This window comes from Conger conger, chromosome 8 (assembly GCF_963514075.1).
Source record: "Conger conger chromosome 8, fConCon1.1, whole genome shotgun sequence".
Taxonomy (NCBI): domain Eukaryota; kingdom Metazoa; phylum Chordata; class Actinopteri; order Anguilliformes; family Congridae; genus Conger; species Conger conger.
Genome location: NC_083767.1, coordinates 31,956,601 through 31,977,990, shown reverse-complemented (window position 1 = coordinate 31,977,990; position 21,390 = coordinate 31,956,601). Strand labels below are relative to the sequence as shown.

The 21,390-nt window shown below is 42.1% G+C and overlaps 1 protein-coding gene and 1 long non-coding RNA gene across 5 annotated transcripts in view; one reads left to right on the top strand and one right to left on the bottom strand.

The window, feature by feature from the left end:
- The window catches only part of LOC133134730 (carnosine synthase 1-like), a 71,871-nt gene that overhangs the window by 28,282 nt on the left and 22,199 nt on the right, over positions 1-21,390 (bottom strand). The window lies entirely within an intron of this gene.
- LOC133135545 (uncharacterized) lies at positions 1,576-5,155 on the top strand. The gene is made up of 3 exons (XR_009709407.1): positions 1,576-1,759; positions 2,731-2,830; positions 3,840-5,155. It is a non-coding gene; the product is annotated as an uncharacterized LOC133135545 (long non-coding RNA).

Sequence of the window (21,390 nt, the reverse complement as noted above, 5' to 3'; positions counted from 1 at the left end):
AGGGAGTTCAACATACTCAGGGTTTGAGCTGTACCCGTTCCTGTAAAAGTGGCGTTGTATGCAAAAATCAGCCAAGCACTGCAGCTCGGGCCGTAGGCCATTTGAGTGGCATACAATCAAAATGGTTAAATACAGCTGTGTAGGACAGAAACTCCTAGGATGTCAATGTTAACAAAAAAAACTGTAATAGTGAAGGCACAGATGACAGTTCCTGAGATAGATGGTTTCTATCAGTGAAGACATTTAGGCCAGGGACTCACACAAAATGGTTCTCCAAAGTTTAGGTAAAAGGTTTATTCTCAAACTCACACCAAAGTTTATGCTTAAACTCAAGAATCTTATAATTAAGGGAAGTAGATATTGACGGCAGGGTTCAAGAAGCTTGCATTATCTTGGCTACTGTATTCTCTCTGTTGAGAACACACAATGTTATTCAGGGTGAATTCTCCCTCCACAGAATTGAATTCTCCCTTATGAATTCATATGTCTCTTATTAACTTTGTTTGGTGGATCATTCCGTCAGCATGAGAGAGGAGCCACAATCAATCATGCATACAAAAATAACATGGATTACAATCACACAACTCACACTGGGGTATGCTCAGGTAGCTATGACTTATCGCTAAAGGGGGCTGAACTTAAAATTACGGTGTTGCTTGCGAGTTACTTTATGAATGTAAATAAGAGAAACATAAAAATGGAGGATCGCCAAGGCCCAGTTCATGCAAGGCGTGTGAGGTTCAAAATGTGAAATACAGCTGTACGGGTCCAAAACATCAGAATTCTCTGAGGATGTCAATGTTAAGAAAAATACTGTAATAGTGAAGGCACATATGACACTTTCTGAGCTAGATGGTTTCTATCAGTGAAAGTTTGGGCAAAAAAGAGTAAAGAAAGTGGAAAGCGGAATGGGGAGCCCCTGGGGTTGGCTACCTAAAATACCTGGTGGGGGGGGATGTCTAAGCTGCTATTGGTTGCTTGGAGTACACGCCTTCATATTAATACCCAGTCACAACACTTTTAGGAACATAATAAACAAACTTGATCAAGGTCTATGAGATAGCTTTGTCTCTTGATGTTCGTTATGATTTATAACCATATAAAACATGACCACTTTAGGCTCCGGTTCAGGTGAGATGATTAAATACTGATTATCTCATGATGTTCATTATGATTTTTAACCATATGAAACATGACCACTTTAGGCTCAGGTTAAGGTGAGATGATTAAATACAGTTAAGTATTGTGGGCTAGCAAACGCAAAAATGTGGTGCTACAAAATAACCACAGGCATTGGTTATTTCCATTTAATTTCATATCAAATTTTCATACCCATATCAGAGTAACAGGAACCGGTTATTTTGTGAATATGACTCAAACAGGCTGGCATAACAAACTGGGGATGGACACTAGACAGTACACAGGATTTAAGAGTGGGTGTGATCAAAGGCTACCAAACAGCAAGGGGCAAACATCTTGTCTGGGGTTTACAATGCCAAAGTATCTGGTATTATGTTTCAGCTATATGCAAACACCCTCAGTGTCATTTATACTTTTCATCCTAGGGTTGGGGGTTAAAGAGGTGAGAGGGCTGGAGATCCAGAAGGGAAGTGGGGGATAGTGCAGGGCTGTTAAAAAGACAACAGGGGTTTACACCCATCACACAGGAGCAACGACCCAGGAATGTGCCGTGTTTGCTGTTGGTGTTAAAGGGTACCCTGGATATCCGTCCTGGGACTGCGACCCTGCTCACGACCTGGTAATTACTTGGAATAGACACGGCTCGGCTTTGGTATGGAAGGTTACTCAACATGACAGACGGTGCGCATGATCTGGTATTTTTTCAGGCAATCTTGAAATTCCCATAAGTTGACACGCTAGTATGTCGGCAATGGTGTTCGTTAAAATTTTGTTTTAAATTGTGTTTTCATTTTAAATCAGTTGTGTCATTCTTTATTTTAAGAAAATTATTTTACATATGGCTTTACTACTTTTCCTTTCTAGTATTAGGCAGCTCGTATTTTTAATATAGGCATATTTTTAAGAATAGTCTCCTTAAGAAAACTCCTCCAAAACTGCCTTCTACAAAATATGAGAAATATTCATCACTTTGTTCTGTGCGATAACTGTCATTTCACAAATGATGTTCACAATCAGTTTCACATTTTATTGTAGGCTACAATGGTTAAGGTTAGAATTGGGGTTGGGAAATGTGTATCAAAGTGCACCCAAAGTAATTTTTAAAAATATATTTCAATATCTCTCCAGCCAATCGCTATAATGCTAGTTCGTACACAGTCTTTTATTGTTACAATAAAGAACACAATGCAACTTTTTAACTAGCAGATTTTTTGTATTTTTGTAAATATCAATTTGCTGGTAGCATTAAAATTATTGAGCGATTGTGTGCGCTTTCATTATTTTATGTATGTACGTTATTTTTATAGCAAATAAAACATAGCCTACAGATCAATTAATGGGAACATAACATACACTTTTAATGATTTTGAGACAAGACAGTCTGTTCAGCATTGACTTATATGGAAGTAAACTTGCAGACCTGGGAAAGTCCAGGATCTGGTGTGAATGGCAAGGACCCAGGACCATCATGCAGTGTGAATGGGTCAAACGCGGTTCAATATCAGGTTCAATATCCTGTGTATATCCTGGGTTTTCTGTGAGAAAGGGGTATCAGAAATAAGTTTCCCTGTCATGTTCTGTGTGTTGCAGAAGCTCGGGTTTCATTGTGTGATCTGAAAAAGAAGACGAAGAGGGAGGAGGAGGGGAAAGAGTCTGCCATCCTTGAGGGAAAGGTCAAAAGTCAAACTGGGTGAGAGACATTCTTGGCAAGTCTACTGAGGTCAGTGAAAGGTTCAGCTTTCCAAAAATCAGTGCAGCACTGAAGTTAAAATAAGAATAACAAGAAGGATATTGGGGGGGGGCAGTGGTAACGGGTTCACAGTGTTGTCTTGTACTAAGAGTAATTAGTGTATTTCTGTGTGTGTGTGTGTGTGTGTGTGTGTGTGTGTGTGATTGATAAACTGTATGATTAGACAGAACACGTGATATTGGCCGGGCTAGGAACCTGCTACTTCTAACGTGGCTGAAAAGGCCTTTAACCCTTTGATGCGTACAGTCACACTGGTGTGATTACAACAGAAGCATAGAACATCTATTTATGAATGATGCACCAATTAAACCTTGTTTTTTCTAAAGTCTAAACAGTTATTATTCACAAAAACATTGCACCAATGTATGTCCTCAATGTGAGCATTTACAGTCTCCTCCAACAGGAGCTGACAGATCTGAATTTAAACTTTTTTTCCTGGTATTTTTATCTAGATTTGAACTTCGAACATATCACATTTTGTATCAGACCAACCAATTATATTCGGACATGTGAATGACAGGTGTTTCTTGTTGCTCAGTTGAGTCCTGTTAGATTGATAGGGAATTTTTTCTTCTCTCCTCATTTTTTCCTCTCTCCTCAGCAGGCCTCCTCCACCTAAGTCCTCCTTCTCTGCTGATGACCTCGCAGTTTTTTTCGATGAGAAGACTGCAGACATCCGCAGCTCCTTCTCAATCACACCCCCCGCTCTGTGCCCCTTCCTCCCTCTACACCCGCCCCCTATTTCTCCACTTTCTCTCCCCTTATTACAGACTCCGATGTTTCCCAACTCCTGCTCTCCCTTTGCCCTACCACCGCTGCCCTTGAGCCTATCCCCTCTTCTCTCTGCTGAAAAATCCCACCCTGGACCCCTCCGTTATCTCTTCTTACTTTTTCATCCAAAACAATTGAACAAGCTGCTTCTAACCAACTCTGTTCTTTCTTTTCCAAGAACAACCTGCTGGACCCTCACCAGTCTGGCTTCAGACCTGGCCACTCAACGGAGACCACACCCCTCTCCGTTAGTGAATCACTTCATGCCGCACGAGCAGCCACCTTTTCCTCTGTCCTGATTCTTCTAGACCTCTCTGCTGCATTTGACACTATGGAACATCCTCTTGTCCTCCCTGTCAGCAACAGGGATCTGTAGCACAGCCCTGAACTGGATCAAGTCCTACATCTCTGGTCGCTCCTTCCAGGTTTCCTGGGCTGGTACAGTATTGACACCTCAGCCCCTTGCCACAGGAGTTCCCCAGGTTCATGATAGCAGGCAGTGTTCATTCTATAATGTTGTCAACTTATGAGGGTAAAAGGCCAGGGGCTTGGACCCTAACTGTGCATGTGCCTGCAAATCATAGCTGACCGTCTGCACTGTAACATCATATTCATTGTTTAATTTCAAACGCAGGGGTACAGAGGCAAAAAGCACTGTGCCCTAAATTAAAAGTGCACCCCCTCCCCCAATCAGAGCAGTCCTAGTACTACTAAAGCGAATATCCAGTATAATTAATGCAGGTGCTATAAGAACAACATCAGCGGGCTTAACCGTTTAAAATTAGACAGCACCAGTGCCGATCTGAACAAGGTGATGGTTCCTGTACAATGTTGCACTTGCACCGAAACATCCTGAATACATTGCACAGTGAATTAAAGAGTGTTCGTAAAAACAGTTAATTTGACTAATTAGTTAATAATAATAAAATTACAGGGCATACGATTATTATTTGTGTTCATTGTATGCAGCATTTTTATAAAGGTTGCCTATAATTCTGGAGCTGACTGTATGCTTTATAGAAAAAACACATTGTTTTGTAAATGTTTTACTGTTGTCATTTCTGAGGCTGTTCTGTAAATAGTTGGTTTGCTGGGTTGTTGCTCAACTGTGCCCGTTCTAGCCTATAACTTTCACACCATGACTTTCATATGGATTGACTTCTTTTTTTTACCATGTTTTTGCCGTTCTGCTGACTTTCCACTGAATTTGCATTGTACCTTTCTGCAATATTAAACTTCCCGACAATTGCAAAAAATTCAACTGATTCTAATTTTGAATAGCAATGCCCCTGGTTGGACTATGGAAATGACTGTTGATTCTGAAAGGACTGATCCAGAGAGGAAGAGCGAGATGCCGCACTCTGGGTCTGAAACGTTTGCACTGGTACTGGTACTACATATTTTGGTGCTCACAGAATAAATGGAGGTCAATGAGGTTTTTCCAAAACAGTTCGCTAAATGGGTAATTTCTAGAAAGACTAAATAAAAAAGTATTCCTTTTTCTCCTGCATTATGTATGCTTAGGTTGTCAGGACCCAGTACAATTGCCTACAACCCATAATGGTTTTGACAATCCAATGAAAATCAACTTTTTATCAGACTAGCGCCGGGTAGATGCAAGCCATATAACTATAAGTTGGAGTTACCAAGTAATTTCAAGTTAGCGAATGACTACTACTTTTTCTACTGAAATGCACTACTGCCTGTTTACTTCCAGTTGTGCAGACAAAAAAACCAATGGGGAAAGGCAGCAGTTCAGCATTTTCCTATCATGTAAAATCTTTGGACTGATGAAACAATCTTCTCTCTTAAACTACACCCACTTCCGATTACAGATATGGATACAGATACAGAAAATGTAGTACTCCTGGATATTATACACATGTATTTTCAGAAAGGGCACACACAACAAAGTAACCAGCTTATTGGCCACCTATCACAGGATTAACATTTCATGTAGGACCCTCAAAAACTACCTATGAAAAAAGGGGCTTAAAAGAAGGGGGAACTATAGTTCAGTGGTAGAGATCTGACATGCCATCACCAAAGAACTTTGGGGATCAGGTATATTGTTTGGGTACACAATGTGGCAATTTTTAAAGCAAAAACCATTGCAGTTTTTAGGCTTTTTTTTTTTTTTATGGACCTTGCAGCCAGACTCACAAGTCGTAATTTAGGCAGGCCGATGGTTTAATGGAATTTGGTCCTGCAGGATTCCAATCCCGATCCAAGGTTCTAATACACACCATTAACATGTTTGGTGGCAAAAGAGGAATGCATATATGGAGAAGCACCTCAAACCTACTGTATTAAGGAGGCAGGGGATTTTTTTTTTTTTTTTACATTCGTTTCAGATCTTGAATTGCCTGTGTGTTAGTCAGGGATACACGGCTTATACCCTGTCCATCAGTGGCCCAGATGATCCTGAGAACATGTCCATGATTCTGAGGCACCCAGGATGCTGTTGTATGCAGTGATCTCACTAACCTCAATTATGCCACTCCATGTTTGCTAGCCAAACTCAGCGTTGGCAGGACCGGGAATCAAACCCAGGTCCTCAGTGTGTAACTGCAACAAACTGATGCCTGCATGAAGGTCCATTACTTTAGCTGTGCGCCACTGCGGCTCTCGTTTCGTGGGTTTTCCTGCCAGTGGTCCAGGGGCAGTATTTCAGGCCAACAACATAATTAATTCACCAAAATACCAGGAAATCTTGGCAGAAAATTTGGTTGTCTCTGCTAGGAAGGTGAGACTTAGTCATAGGTGGATTGTCCAGCAGAACAATGGGCCTCATATAGGATCTCAAATCTCAAATGAAACTTTCAAACAAGGCAGATCAAATATGAATCAAGATTCAGCAAGTGCATTGCTTATTTGTCAACTCAAATATTTTCAGAAATGTATTTTAGTGTTTAGGAAAGTTCATCAATGGCACACCATATTGTTATGTTTTGCCAAAACTGATGAACGCAGTCTACCCAACCAGGTGCTGGCAGTTTTCCATGGTAAACTGTTTCATGTTCTTATTGATCCCATTAAGGTTGATTTACATCTATGCAGAGCCTATGGCTTAGCCTACGGAGGTGGCCCACGCCATTGTGGGCATTTATACTTACGTGCGTTGTGGTGTCTGTGTTTACAATTGCTCTGCAATTATATTGCCAAAATGCTAGTTTGCGATGGGGTTTCTTGCCCATTGTGTTGTGTTTCTTCCAGTTTCCTCCTGTACAACGGCGACTGAAACTGAGCACATCATGGAGTTGGAGTGAGTAAATATTGAAGAACAGTTAGTTTTACTGAAATTGCTGCATGTATGGAGGAGTATGTACAACTATTGGACCGATCGTGGCAGAAGGAGGGTGAATTTTCTGTGCTTGTCCGGCCACTGAGAGACGTGGATGAGGAAATGCCTTTGAAGTATTTTTGGATGTCAGCAGGTAGATTTCACGATATGGTTCATCGTCTGCAACCATTTGTCTTGCACCAGTGTACACACACTATGCCTATCAACTCAGAGACTGGCAATCACCATTCGAGTTTTAGCTTCAGGTGGAAACCAACAGGCTGTAGCATCTAGCTACACACTGGCGTCAAGCACAATGTCCTCCATCGTTTCCAAGGTCTGTAAAGCTTTATGGAAAGCACTGGGAAGCTTTTGTAGCAGATTTTTGGAGACTATGGAACATTTCAAACTGTGTCGGCAGTGTAGATGGAAAACACGTGAACATCAAGGCATTGTCGTACGCTGGAGTGACTACTACAACTAAAAATGCGCACACTCCATTGTCCAGCAACAGCAGATATCGGTTTATCACGGTGGATGTAGGGGAATACAGACGGGGAAGTGATGGGGGCATCTTCAGGGAGAGCAGATGTGGTTCTATGAACACAAACTGAACCTGCCCCCACCAGCCAGTCTTCCTGGAACAGGAGTCAAAATTCTGCTTGTAATCGTTGGTGATGCTTCGTTTTCCCGACAATCTCATGCACCCCTTTCTAGCCATGTCACAGACAAAATGTATTCTATATATATATATATATATATATATATATATATATATATATATATACAGTGGGCTCAAGAATTATTGGCACCCCTCACCAGCAATGCACAAACAAGGCTTAAAAAAAAAGAATAATATAATTCTAGAGAAAGGTAATACACCAACATGTGCCAAATACTGTACTTTATTAATGTTTCAAAGGAAACAACCAAAATCATAACAATCATTTAATAAAAAATAAATTTCAACAAAATCAAGGTTTCAGAATTATTGGCACCCTTTACCTAGTACTTAGTGCAACCACCTCTGGCAAGGATAACGGCATGGAGTCTCTTCCTGTAATTTTAAGATTAAGGAACACATTTGGAGGGATTTTAGACCATTCCTCTTTGCATATCCTTTCAAGATCCTTCACGTTCTTGGGTTTGTGCTTATCAACTGACCTCTTCAACTCAGCCCACAGGTTTTTGATTGGATTGAGGTGACTGAGATGGCCATTGCAGAACGTTGATTTTGTTGTCACAGAACCATTTCTGTGTGGATCTTGAGGTATGTTCTGGGTCATTGTCATGTTCTGGGTCATTGTCTTGTTGGAAAGTCCACCTACGACCAAGTCCCAGACTTCTGGCAGAGGGAACCAGATTTTCAGCCAAAATTGCCTGCTCCTTGCTGGAATTCATTATGCCATCAATCCTAACCAGTGCCCCTGGACCTATGGAATTAAAATAGCCCCAAAACATGACTGACCCACCACCATATTTCACTGTGGGTATGAGGTGCTTCTCCTTGTATGCATCTCTGTTCCTATGCCAAACATACCGATGCTGTATCTGACCAAAACGTTCAATTTTGGTCTCATCTGACCAGAGAACCTTGTTCCAGTCATAATGTAAATGACATTTGGCAAACTCCAAGCGCTTTCTTCTGAGTCTTGTGGTCAGAAAAGGCTTTCTTCTGGCAACCCTTCCAATGAGGCTGTGGTTATGGAGGTGGCGTCTGATGGTGCTTTTTGAAACCTGGTGACCCCAAGATGCCACCAAGGCCTGCAATTCTTTCACTGTGATCCTTGGGGATTTTGTTGCTTCTCTCACCATTCTCCTCAGTATCCTGGGGGGCAAGATGCAGTTGTGTCCTCTACCCATGAGATTTTCAACAGTTCCATATCTTTTGCATTTTTTATAATTGCTCTGACAGTGCTCAGTGGTATATTCAATTGTTTGTGAATTTTCTTGTAGCCATTACCACGTTTATGAAGGTCTACTATTATCTGCCTCTTTTGAACTGCCAATTCTTCATGGTGTTGGATGACAAAGGGATATTGCATGTGTGTTACCTCATTTTTATACCCTAGTGAAACAGGAAGTGATGTAATTACTCAATATAGTTCCTTAACACATAGATAAACTTAAATAAGTGGAATTTAATACCTGGTTTAATTTTGGTAGGTGTTATTTACAATAATCTTTAAGAGTGCCAATAATTGTGAAACATTGATTTGGAGGAAATTGATTTTTAATTAAATCAGTAAATTATTTTTGTTGGTTCCATTGAAACATTAATATAGCACATTATTTATCACATGTTGATATTTCGAGTTTGTCTATAAATATATTGTTTGGAATTTTTTTGAGTATTGTTTGTTCATTTTCTGTCAGGGGTGCCAATAATTTTTGAGCCCACTGTATATATATATATTCCTAAATGTTTGTAGTATTCACAGATACTGTACATTGGCACATACTTATTTCCTATTCATTAATAGTCTGTATGTTTTACGTTTTGCTAAATAGGGAAGAACATAACCATGGAAAAGCAGACCTACAACTACTGTTACTCCAGAGCCAGGCAGGTGATTGACAACACATTTGCCATTTTGGTAGCACGGTGGCGAATCCTCGGGCGACCACTAGAATTTTTGCCTGACAAAGCACTGAACATTATCAAAACTTCTTGGCCTACACTGATGAAGTGAACAGAACTATGAGCAGATACATCCCTGCTAATTTTACGAAGATTGGTAGCAGGGGACACAAATCTTTTGGAACCTCTCGATCATAGGTGTCAAACTCCAGTCCTGGAGGGCCGCAGTGTCTGCTGGTTTTCGGGTTGTTCTCAGAACCTGTGGTGCATTTAAGTCATTGATTGGCTAAAGAATCGACACTCCTTGTTCTGGAGGCCTTAATTGACAGCTGATTGAAAGGAAACCTCAAAAACCAGCAGCCCCTTAGGGATTCAGTTTGACACCCCTGCTCTCGATCCTCATTACCTTTCAAGTTGCAGTTCCACCAGAGCTGCAATTGGTGTACGGAATTATCTGATGGCCTTCTTTCAACCACCCCATGGAATTGTGCCATGGCAAAACAACATAGTGTGTAAATTGTAACTTGTAAATTGTAAAAGTACTGGTCATTTGAACATTTATTGAAATTAATGTATTGTATTTTAAAAGCTTGTTATGTTAAATCAAGTGTCAAAAAATAAAATGCATAAACAGTGAGTGTATAAACAGGAACCAGAGGTCGAAATATTCAGATCCTGTACTTAAATAATTGTTCGTATTTACAATAAGTGTATAAACAGTATGAATAAATGTGAACTGACAAAATCAAAAAATTATGCAACGGTTTATTGTTGTTGCTGCCTCTTAAACGGTAGTTTGTACACATCAAACATGGCCTTTGCCCTGTGCTCCTCCGGCAGCCTCTGCAGCATGTCTGCAGCAGTCCACAAGTATCCTCCACTGCCAGAACCTGCAGGTTCTTCCTCCACAATATACGCCGTATCCGTCATCTCCTGACGGAGAAAGCCACCCAGCTCCTAGTCCAGGCGCTCGTCATTTCCCGCCTGGATTACTGCAACTCCCTCCTAGCCGGTCTCCCAGCTTGTACCATCAAGCCCCTCTAGCTGGTCCAGAATGCTGCAGCCCGCCTGATCACCAGTCAGCCCAGGTCAGCTCATGTCACCCCACTCCTCATTGGCCTCCACTGGCTTCCTATTGCCACACGCATCCGATTCAAGCCCCTAGTGTTGGCATTTCAGGCTGCTAAGGGGACTGCCCCACCTTACATACAATCCTTAATCACTCCCTACTCCCCAGCTAGACCACTCCGGTCTGCCAGCTCTGGTCGCCTTATGGTTCCCTCACTACGAGCACCTGGCGGTCGAGCTGCACGTTCACGCCTGTTTTCTGTTCTGGTTCCTCAGTGGTGGAACGACTTACCTACCACTGTCAGGACAGCAGAATCCCTCCCCCTATTTCGATGCAGACTAAAAACATACCTTTTCAAACTGTACCTTAGTCCTCCCTCCTGATTTACCCCGACAACCACCCCCCCACCCCCTTTCCAATATCCCTATCCCTCTTGTCTAACCCAAAAAAAAAAAAAATAGCAGTTATGATGACTGTATGTTTAGAAGAGCAGTTCATGTTTATTTTACTAGTTATGGATGTGTTGCTTTAACTTGTGGAAGAACCTATGCACCTATGCAAGTTGCTTTGGATTAAAAGTGTCTGCCAAATGACTAAAGTGTAAATGTAAATGTAAGTCACCCTGCTCCTTTATCTTCCTCTTCTGTGCCATCTTTGGGCCGGGGGACAGAGGAGATGGATGGGGGAATAGAGGAGATGGATGGGGGGACAGAGGAGATGGCTGGGGGGACAGAGGAGATGGCTGGGGGGATAGAGGAGATGGCTGAGCGGTCTGGTGATGGTTGACTTCACTACTACTTGATTCTGACATCAATATGTCATGTTTACAACTTTAAAACTTGACAGCATTGCTAGCTAGCCTAAACACTTATAACATTGAGGTTTATGATACAAAGAACATTATGTTATATTTGCCTTGTTGTCGACTTAATTTGACTTAATTTGACCCAGTGCTTTATAAGCGGTGCCAGCCAGGAAAGAAACAAATAAAAAGCCAGCACGTTTTTCCCAACTGGGTCCCCGCTCCTAGTAGCAAGTCTTTTTCATAGGCGAATGTACTTGTGCCTCAAGTTCTTCCATGTTTGTTTGTGGAAATCTCTTTCCTTTAATTTGCTGCCATCTGGCAGTCTTTATAATGTAACGAAGAAGAGTCATACAAATGTACATATCTACGGACCTTAACCTCTCTTCGAATTGGTCCATGGTTGTTGTGGTCTCACTTAAATAATGTCAGAAGATCCAGAAATGCAATGCTACCAAGTGGACCAATCACAGTTGTTTAGGTCTGCGTCGCTGCTACATGTAGTTACATTTCTGGGGAGGTGCACGTCAGCGGCTAGACGTAGGCTACACTGTAGGCTCTGCATAGATTCGACACATCAGGCTTTAGCCATCAATCTGACGGAGCCACTCACAGAACCGCCCACTCCCTGGGCTCCCCTGACGCCCTGCTCCAATCCCCCCCCCCCCCACAATCCACCCAGTGCGCCCCACCTCCCTCTGGGGAAGTCCCGGTCCTACAGCGAGGGGCCGCCCTCTGGGCGGGGTAGGAAATGTTCGGCCGCTGGTGGCAGCAGTGGGACCCTGGCTCCAAAGCCAGGCCCCAGTAGCAACAGGCTTAATATCACCAGCGCGAACATCAAGCCAGGCCCAGGCCCCAGTTATAACAGCAGCAGCAGCTCACCCACCACCAGGCTGAGCCCAGGCCCCAGCGGCAGCAGCAGCCCATCCACCACCAGGCTGAGCCCAGGCCCCAGCGGCAGCAGCAGCCCATCCACCACTAGGCCGGGCTCAGGCCCCAGTGGCAGCAGCAGCAGCCCATCCACCACCAGGCCGGGCTCAGGCCCCAGCGGCAGCAGCAGCCCATCCACCACCAGGCCGGGCTCAGGCCCCAGTGGCAGCAGCAGCAGCCCATCCACCACCAGGCTGAGCCCAGGCCCCAGCGGCAGCAGCCCATCCACCACCAGGCCGGGCTCAGGCCCCAGCGGCAGCAGCAGCAGCCCATCCACCACCAGGCCGGGCTCAGGCCCCAACAGGAGCAGCAGCAGCAGCAGCCCATCCACCACCAGGCCGGGCTCAGGCCCCAACAGGAGCAGCAGCAGCAGCAGCCTATCCACCATCAGGCCGGGCTCAGGCCCCAGCAGGAGCAGCAGCAGCCCGTCCACCACCAGGCCGGGCTCAGGCCCCAGTGGCAGCAGCAGCAGCCCATCCACCATCAGGCCGGGCTCAGGCCCCAGCGGCAGGGGGCCCCCAGCAACATCAGCAGCTGAGATCCACACGCCACCACTAGGCTTGCACGTGAGAAAGCAGAGGCTGTTTCGTCTCTTACAAATAGTTAATCATGCTAAAGTCCTGTGGGACCCGACTGTGAAACCTAGGGGTCTATTTGGGGGGCACCTCAACATCAGAAGCCTTACTGGTAAGAGCACCCAAATATCCCATCTCCTGTCTGACTCAAACCTGGACTTTCTCTGTCTAACTGAGACTTGGTTGAAGGAAACGGCTCCCGTGGACACATTCATGGTGCCAGGGTATCAGTGTTTTAGACAAGATAGACCAGACGGAAGGGGGGGTGGTGTGCTTCTTTATGTAAGAGACAACATCAGATGTGAACGTGTGACCTACAACGCCGGTAGCATGCTGGAATATGTTGGTGTTAAAATTATCCTGTCCCAACAAATGTCTTTTAACATCATAGGTATTTATAGACCCCAATCTGCTACCGATGCTTTTTACGATCAACTTGAAGCTACCCTGAAAGAATGTAATCTGAATAAGGAACTAATCTTGATGGGTGACTTCAACGTGAACTGGGAGGACAAATCCAAGAGAAAAAGGTTAAAAATGATTACTGATAAATTTCACCTGGAACAAATAGTCAACGGTCCGACGAGAATAACAAAAAGCTCTAGCACGCAGATCGATCTGATGTTCTCCAACAAGACAGAAAGAATAATTAAACACGATAACTTAATTACCGGTCTCTCCGACCACAACTTTACCTTATGTGCAAGAAAACTGACCAAAAATAGGTTTAGTAATATTACAACAAAAAGGAAGATCATTCAGTGTATTCCCAGAGCTAAACAGGACCAATTTGCCAACGAAATTACCACCCTAAATTGGGATGACCTGCTGTCCTCTGACGATCTGGCAACTGGATGTGACACGTTCACTCACAGAATTAACTCTGTGAGGGAGAAATTCACGGTAAGGTTAAAGACCAAAAAGAAAAAGAGAAATAATTTACCCTGGTTTATGGAAGCTTATGAAATCTAGAGATGCTGCACTGAGGAAGGCTGTTAAGACCAGGAGAGACACTGACATCCTTCTATATAAAGGCCTTAGGAACAAAGTCACTCAGGAGCTGAGACAAGCTAAATCCAACTTTTATCTTCGTATACTGCATGAAGCGAAAGGGAACAGTAAACTAATTTGGAAGAATATAGATAATCTTACAAGGAGGGACTCAAAATTATCAGGTGATCTTAAAGTCAAAGTTCAGGGAGAGTTAATTGAAGACCACCGCACGGTTGCCAATGTTTTTAATAACTTTTTTCTTGAATCTGTAAATGAGCTGGCGAAAGGTTTCATGAAGCATGATGACAAAAAGCAGGCTTTTACATTGATTGAAACAAGTGAGGTTCAGGTACGCAAAATAATTTGTTCCATGAAAAACTCTAAAAGTAGAGATGTGTTCTTATTCGACACTGTGTTCATCAAAGCACATAAAGATCTTCTAGCTGCCCCCATTGCACATCTAATCAATCTGTCTCTTAAACACTGTACTTTCCCCGATGCTTGGAAATGTGCTATTGTGACACCTATCCATAAGTCTGGAGACTGCCTTGATGCCTGTAATTATAGACCGATAAGTATACTGCCTATACTCTCTAAGGTTGCTGAAAAAGTGGGCGCTGACCAGCTGACTGCTTTCCTCAACACAAGTGAGTTTGGGCTGCATCGGATGCAGTTCAGTTTCAGAGTGAACCATTCCACTGAAACTGCAACTTTGCATTTTATAGAGCATGTCAAATCTAGGCTTGATAAGGAAGCTGTAGCTGGTACCGTGTCTTTAGATCTGAGCAAAGCTTTCGACACAGTGAACCATGCTGTCATGCTGTCAAAGTTGTCTCATTTTAATTTTTCAAACACAGCACTGACATGGATGTCTTCATACTTATCAATGTGTTAAAGTGGGTGATACTTTGTCTAGTGTCATGAACTGTACAATGGGTGTCCCACAAGGGTCCGTGTTGGGGCCGCTATTATTTAGCATGTATATAAACCATCTCCCACAACACTGTCCTCAAGACATCCATCTTCAGATGTATGCTGATGACACTGTTGTGTGGACTTATGCAGCAACAGCCGTGCTAGCAGCTGTTAAGTTAACAGCTGCGTTGGAGAGTATCACAAAATGGCTAGAAGAGTCAGGCCTAAGTCTCAATGTATCTAAGACAAAAGCTATGTTCTTCCACAAGAAACCCAGGAAGATGACTCCAACAGCGGACATCTTGATCAAAGGTGTCAAGGTTGACGTAGTCTCTGACTTTAAATATCTTGGTGTGGTACTAGACTCCAATTTAAACTTTAAGAGCCATGTAAAAAAAAATGGTTAAAACATTAAAGTACAACATAGTTAATTTTAGACACATCAGAAATTGTCTTTCCTTAGATGCAGCTAAGACATTTATGCACACTATGATTCTCTCCCACATGGCATACTGTATCACATGCTGGGGACAAGCTAGTGAATCAGGTACAAGACCTCTCGCTTCTTTGTATAAGCAAACCCTGAAAACTTTAGACAAAAAGCCTATGCACTTCCACTATTGTAAGATACTCGAGAAACACAGGCTACTGAGCTTTGAACACCTTAGACAACTAGCAGACTCATGTATGGTCTACAAAATCATTAATGGGTTGGCACCTCCTCCACTGTGCGACTTTGTACACATTCGTCCTACAAATTCCATCAGAGCTACAAGAACAGTGTCAGCACTTGATTGCGTTAAACCGTTCCGCTACACTGTGTTTGGACAGTCATCTTTTTCTGTAAACGCAATAACTTATTGGAACAGTCTGCCAGAAGAGATGAGGAGGTGCAGCTCAATTGACACCTTCAAAGTTCACTTGAAAGGACAATTTCTAGCTAGTCAATTCTGTTCCCACTTTCAGTAGGGTACCCTTAGGGGGGGGGGGGGGTTCTGTGTAAGTAGGCTCATTGACCGTAGGGTTTTCTTCTAAAATGTTATTGGATGTTTATATTGTATTGTTTTATATTGTATGTTTTTATTGTATTGTTTTATATTGTATGTACAAGGGACTGGAGATGTAAAATAGCAAAAGCTATAATCTAGTGCAATGCATCTTTTCTCTTCGGAGACTAATGTTTTTTTGTACGTTGTCCCTGAAATAAACTTCTAAATAAAATAAAATAAATAAAGTGGACATCAGGCAGGTTTGATTCCATTTTTATGAATTAATCTTCCAGACACGCCTAGCCTTATATGGCATTTTTGGGGCATCAGTTATGCTACTTCATAATCCTCACGCACGTGCACTCATTTAAGAACAGGTTATAGTTTGGGCATGTATGGCTGCCACAGGTGCTGCCACAGGTGCTGGCACACTTGCCTTCATTGACATCAGACTCCAATGGCAATCAAAAGCCTAGACTAGATACCGGTAAGCATATTGTTTGGAATATGTCTCTGACTATGTCTCTGATTGGCAAAAATGGCAATTCTATCCATTCAAAATTAAATGTAAATTAAGTCAGAATATTTTCTGAAGCCACTGTAAATGTGTGTCACCTTCCGCAGGCTAGTGTTATAACAGAAATCATTCACTTCCTTTTAATTAATTTCACAGGGACAATGAACATTCTGTTGTCCCTGGGCTACATGTTTTGCGGCATGTTGTATGGAGAGTTCCTACACCGTCCTGAAGCTTCAGTCCCTAACAGTGGGTGGATGGATGATGTTTGGATGAATTAAGACCTTGAGGAACTGCTGCTCTCTGCTGTGTGTGACATCCATGACATTTTGGTCTAAATGTCAAATCCAATTTAATGACCTGACAAATGACAAACCTGACATTGCTCACTAAATATAGATGCACTTTTCATGCAGATGGCCCAGGATATGTGCAGGGCATTATTGGATAGAACGGGTCCCATTTCTTGTGATAAAAAAAAAAAAATGACTTGGTCAGTATTTACTGTAGAGGTATAAACTGGTGAAAGGCAAAGACCTTTCACCAGTTTACAAATGGAACACGGAGCAACTTTGCTTGCACTAAACAGAAACCAGATCCTGCCCAGGGGTAAACAGCTGAGGTTGTTTCACTCTGAATTTTGGAATCTCAAATTGCATTTACATGGCAGTTGATTTGTGGAGACATTGTGAGTTCCAACAGCCAGCTGGCAGTCTGCCGTGCTCTTACTGCTAGTCACACAGCACAGTTGTGAAGATAATTTTCCCCCCACCAGGTTAGTAAAAGTAAGCAAGAGTAAGGCCTAGGACGTTGTCTCTAATGCTTGCACAACCCATGCAGCTTCCATGAGATCAGGGGCATAGCTGGGATTTGAGGTTTGGGGAGGCTAAGCCCCCTAAGAAGAAAACAGTTGGGTATACTACAAAGGGAGCTTAGCATACCGAGGGTTTATTTGTGTAACCTGGCTTCACAAAATCAAATCTGGCTTGACCTGTACTACTTTTTTTCATCCCTCCACCACCACCCCACTTTGGGGGACAACTTTTTTAGGCTTTTTTTCTTAATGTGGCCAATCACCAACCCTCAGCCTACCAGATTTTTTCCCACCTTGAACCGTACAAACTATATTTATCATTTCTCTGAGATACCAAGGTTTCTATTCTGCTGTCATGTTTTACAATTGATTTAAAATGCTCCCTTCTTCTGAGGTAGACTTGAAAATAAATATTTTGCCAAGAACATTTATAACATTTACAAAAAATTCTGATTTTTGAAATCCCCAAGCAGAACAGTCTATATGTTCATTTTAGCCTTGATATTACAGCCACATCTGAATTTGAGTCCAGAAAAGGCCCACTATGGGACAGTACCAAAAGTTATAGTGAATAGATTTGGTTTCAGGGCAGCATGGATGGTGCAGTGGGTAGCCTCATAGCAAGGAGGTCCTGGGTTTGAATCCCCGTCGGCCGGGGCCTCTCTGTCTGGAGATTGCATGTTCTCCCCGTGTTTCCTCCGGGTACTCCGGTTTCCTCACACAGTCCAAAGACATGCAGGTTAGGCTGACTGGAGAGTCTAAATTGCCCATTGGTATGAATGTGTGAGTGAATGGTGTGTGTGCCCTGCGATGGACTGGCGACCTGTCCAGGGTGTATTCCTGCCTTTCGCCCAATGTAAGCTGGGATAGGCTCCAGCGCCCCTGCGACCCTGTTCAGGATAAGTGGGTTAGGATAATGAATGAATGAATGAGATTTGGTTTCATCTTGGCATAATTTACATACTGTTCAATAATACCCCATCTATATAACATTTCCTTGGTGGCTAAAATTCTATACAATAGTTTTAACTGGAAGGCTCGCCTATAAGAATCAATAGTTTTTTATTATATACAGTAGATTAATATATCACATTCCATGGGAGGGGTGCATCGAAAAGCTGTTCCCATTTGTATGTAATTGTATATTATATGCGATATCAAATGCACCTTTATTTTTTCTTTATTAATATTACTAGTTTTTGTCAATTTACTATTTTAATACAGGGTCTGCAGACCAATACTTTTCCAGATGCTTTAATTGATTATAACTTTGCATGGAACCAACCTGTCTGTACACTTTAGTAGTTTCATATGACATAATTTTACCTTCTTCATTTAAAATATCATTTGTTCTTTCATAAATATAATTTTATTACCAATTACTGTACTTGTATTGAACTACACTCACCGAGCACTTTATTAGGAATATTTTTACTTTATTACACCTACTTATTCATGGGGTTATCTAATCAGCCAATTGTGTGGCAGCAGTGCAATGCATACAATCATGTAGATACGGGTCACAAGCTTCAGGTAATTTTCACATCAACCATCAAAATGGGGAAAATGTGATCTAAGTGACTGTGACCGTGGAATGATTGTTGGTGGCATAAAGGGTGGTTCGAGTATCTCAGAAACTGCTGATCTCCTGGGATTGTCATGCACACTAGTCTATAGTTTGCAAAGAATGGTGCTAAAAAAACCTAAAAACAAATCCAGTGAGCAGCAGTTCTGCAGACAGAAACTCCTTGTTAATGAGAGACATCAGAGGAGAATGTGGCCACTGTTGTAATGTGAGGTTATTTGCGTTAGTGTCTCCCTCCTGTCAGCTTTGACAGGAGGGAGACACTAACGCAAATGACCTCACATTACAACAGTGGTATGCAGAAAAGCATCTCTGAACACACAATGCATCCTAACTCTAAGTGGATAGGCTACAGAAGTGCAATAAATACCTAATAAAGGTATAATCTGTTGAGATATATGGTCAACTTTGGATGATATTGGAATTGCAACCAGCTTTCTATGGATTCACTGAGAATTTCAGACAAATCGAAATGCATTTCTTTGTTGAACCATCTGAAGTGGAATTAAGCTGTAAATATGGGAAAAGGCCACCCTAAAACAAGGGGCCTGTTCAAGTAACCAACTGAACCATTCAAGATTTGAGAAGTTTCCAAATTAGAGATGATTTCAAAGAATTGAATACATTAATATTCAATAATTATACCCCTCCACTGTCATGTTTATTATGTTTGCTTGATTTTATTAGGTTTCCCATTCCATTTATTTTAATATCTTCTTAAATATACTTTAGAAAAGGAATCACCTGGACTAGGTAAAGACTATGAAATAAGTATATAAACTCTTAGGTTACTAGTGCTGTTTTGCCATATATACTCAAACGATTGCATTGTCATGGTTGCGGTATCTTTCTTTTAAAGTTTATTATTGAGAGCTCACTTAAGTTCTTTGGAATACGAATTCTTAACAGATCTATATCAGCATCTGTCCATCTAATTGGCAGAGAGCACAGGAATGTAAATGTCATATTTTTTAAAGACCCAAAGAGAGAAGGAAGCTTGTAATAATTCTGCATTTAGCATTACTAGCAGTCGTCCTCACACAAATGAACTGGAGGTGACTTGAAGGAATAGATTTGCTGAAAGTATTTGTGTTACGGCAGGGAGGACAGAGGAACCAGAAGCAGACACAGGGGTGTGGAAAATGGCAAGTTTACTCACAGGTGATGGGGCAGACAGAGCGTAGTCACAAAACAAGCCAAGGTCAAAATCCAGGGGGTCAGTCCAAACAGGCAGAGGTACAGAATTCCACAAAACACAAAGAATAGTCCAGGGGGGCAGGGGTCAAAACAGGAAAACCAGATAAGCAGATATCCAAGGGCAAGGACTCAAGGGCAAGGGCAAGGGCAAGGGCAAGGGCAAGGGCAAGGGCAAGGGCAAGGGCAAGGGCAAGGGCAAGGGCAAGGAAACAAGGAGGCTAGAACTTGGGGAAGGAATCAAGGGCTCGGGAACAGAAACAGGACAAGACGAACTAGCAGCGTGCAACTGAAAAGGACAGGTATAAATACACAGGGAAATGAGACAAACTAGGCGGGGCATGGGAGTGAGGGTGGTCTAACAAATGAACATCAGGTGAAACACATGAAAGGGTAATAGGACAATAACGAGGGGGAAAACGAAAACGCGGACTGGATTCACAAAGACACACATGTAAAACAAACGGCTCTGGACTAGAGAGTAGACAATGCATAGATTGAAGACGTAGTGATAGTTAAGAGACAGGTGCGAACACTTTGCTGAAACAAACGAGTAATAAGGGATAGCATAGGAAGGCGGAGTTATCGAACAGCGCAGAAATGCTAAGAGATGCGTTAGTGAGTTAGTAACGTGAATATTTCTAAACTACCCAATAAAAGTGATTGTTAGTTAGTTAGACAGACAGTAAGTGTATTAATCGGATTAGTACTGTACAAAACCTAGATTAGTAGTGGTTAGTAAGAACAGTGCTTTACAACATTTAACTATCAAGAAAAAGCAGGAAGTAAGAATCGCGAGTTTAGAAAAAATGTTGAACCCCGAAAACTACCGTAACCACCCGAATAGTGGGGCACGCACACAGGGGAGTGACTCGACTGGAAAACATTCAGACGCAGACATAATAGGGGAGGACGAGTGCAAAGACTAATGAAAATAAACAGAACCAGACATGAAATATGAAAAATAATAAATTACAAGAATAAATAATACTAAACAATGATACACTAACACACAGAACACAGGAACATAACAATTTGGTCTCTTATTCAAGGACTTTGTCAGGAGATCGATTACTATTCACTCCATTGTTACTAGTTTTTGTATATTCTTCTCATTAGAATTTTGATGTTGAAGTTTCAGAAAGAAATGTGTACATTTTTCTCCAAGCTCCATCCATTGTGCTTTATTCATGTAGTATGTGTTAATGGCCCTTTCTTCAATTGGTTCTTCTATTTCTTTTAGTTTTTCTTCTAACGCTATCATAGTTCCACTGTCCCTAGTTGAGTCAGCCAGTATTGTACATTTTTCTATTTCTGCAATTACATTTTTTTCTTTAGTCTGATATTGTTTTGTTTTTTTAAAGATGAATATTGAATAGGGTGACACCAGACAGCACATTAAAAAGTATCCCAAACAATTAGTGGGTCAGCAGATTTTAAATTGTGAAAGAAAAAAATATTTTTGTGTCATGTATTTATATT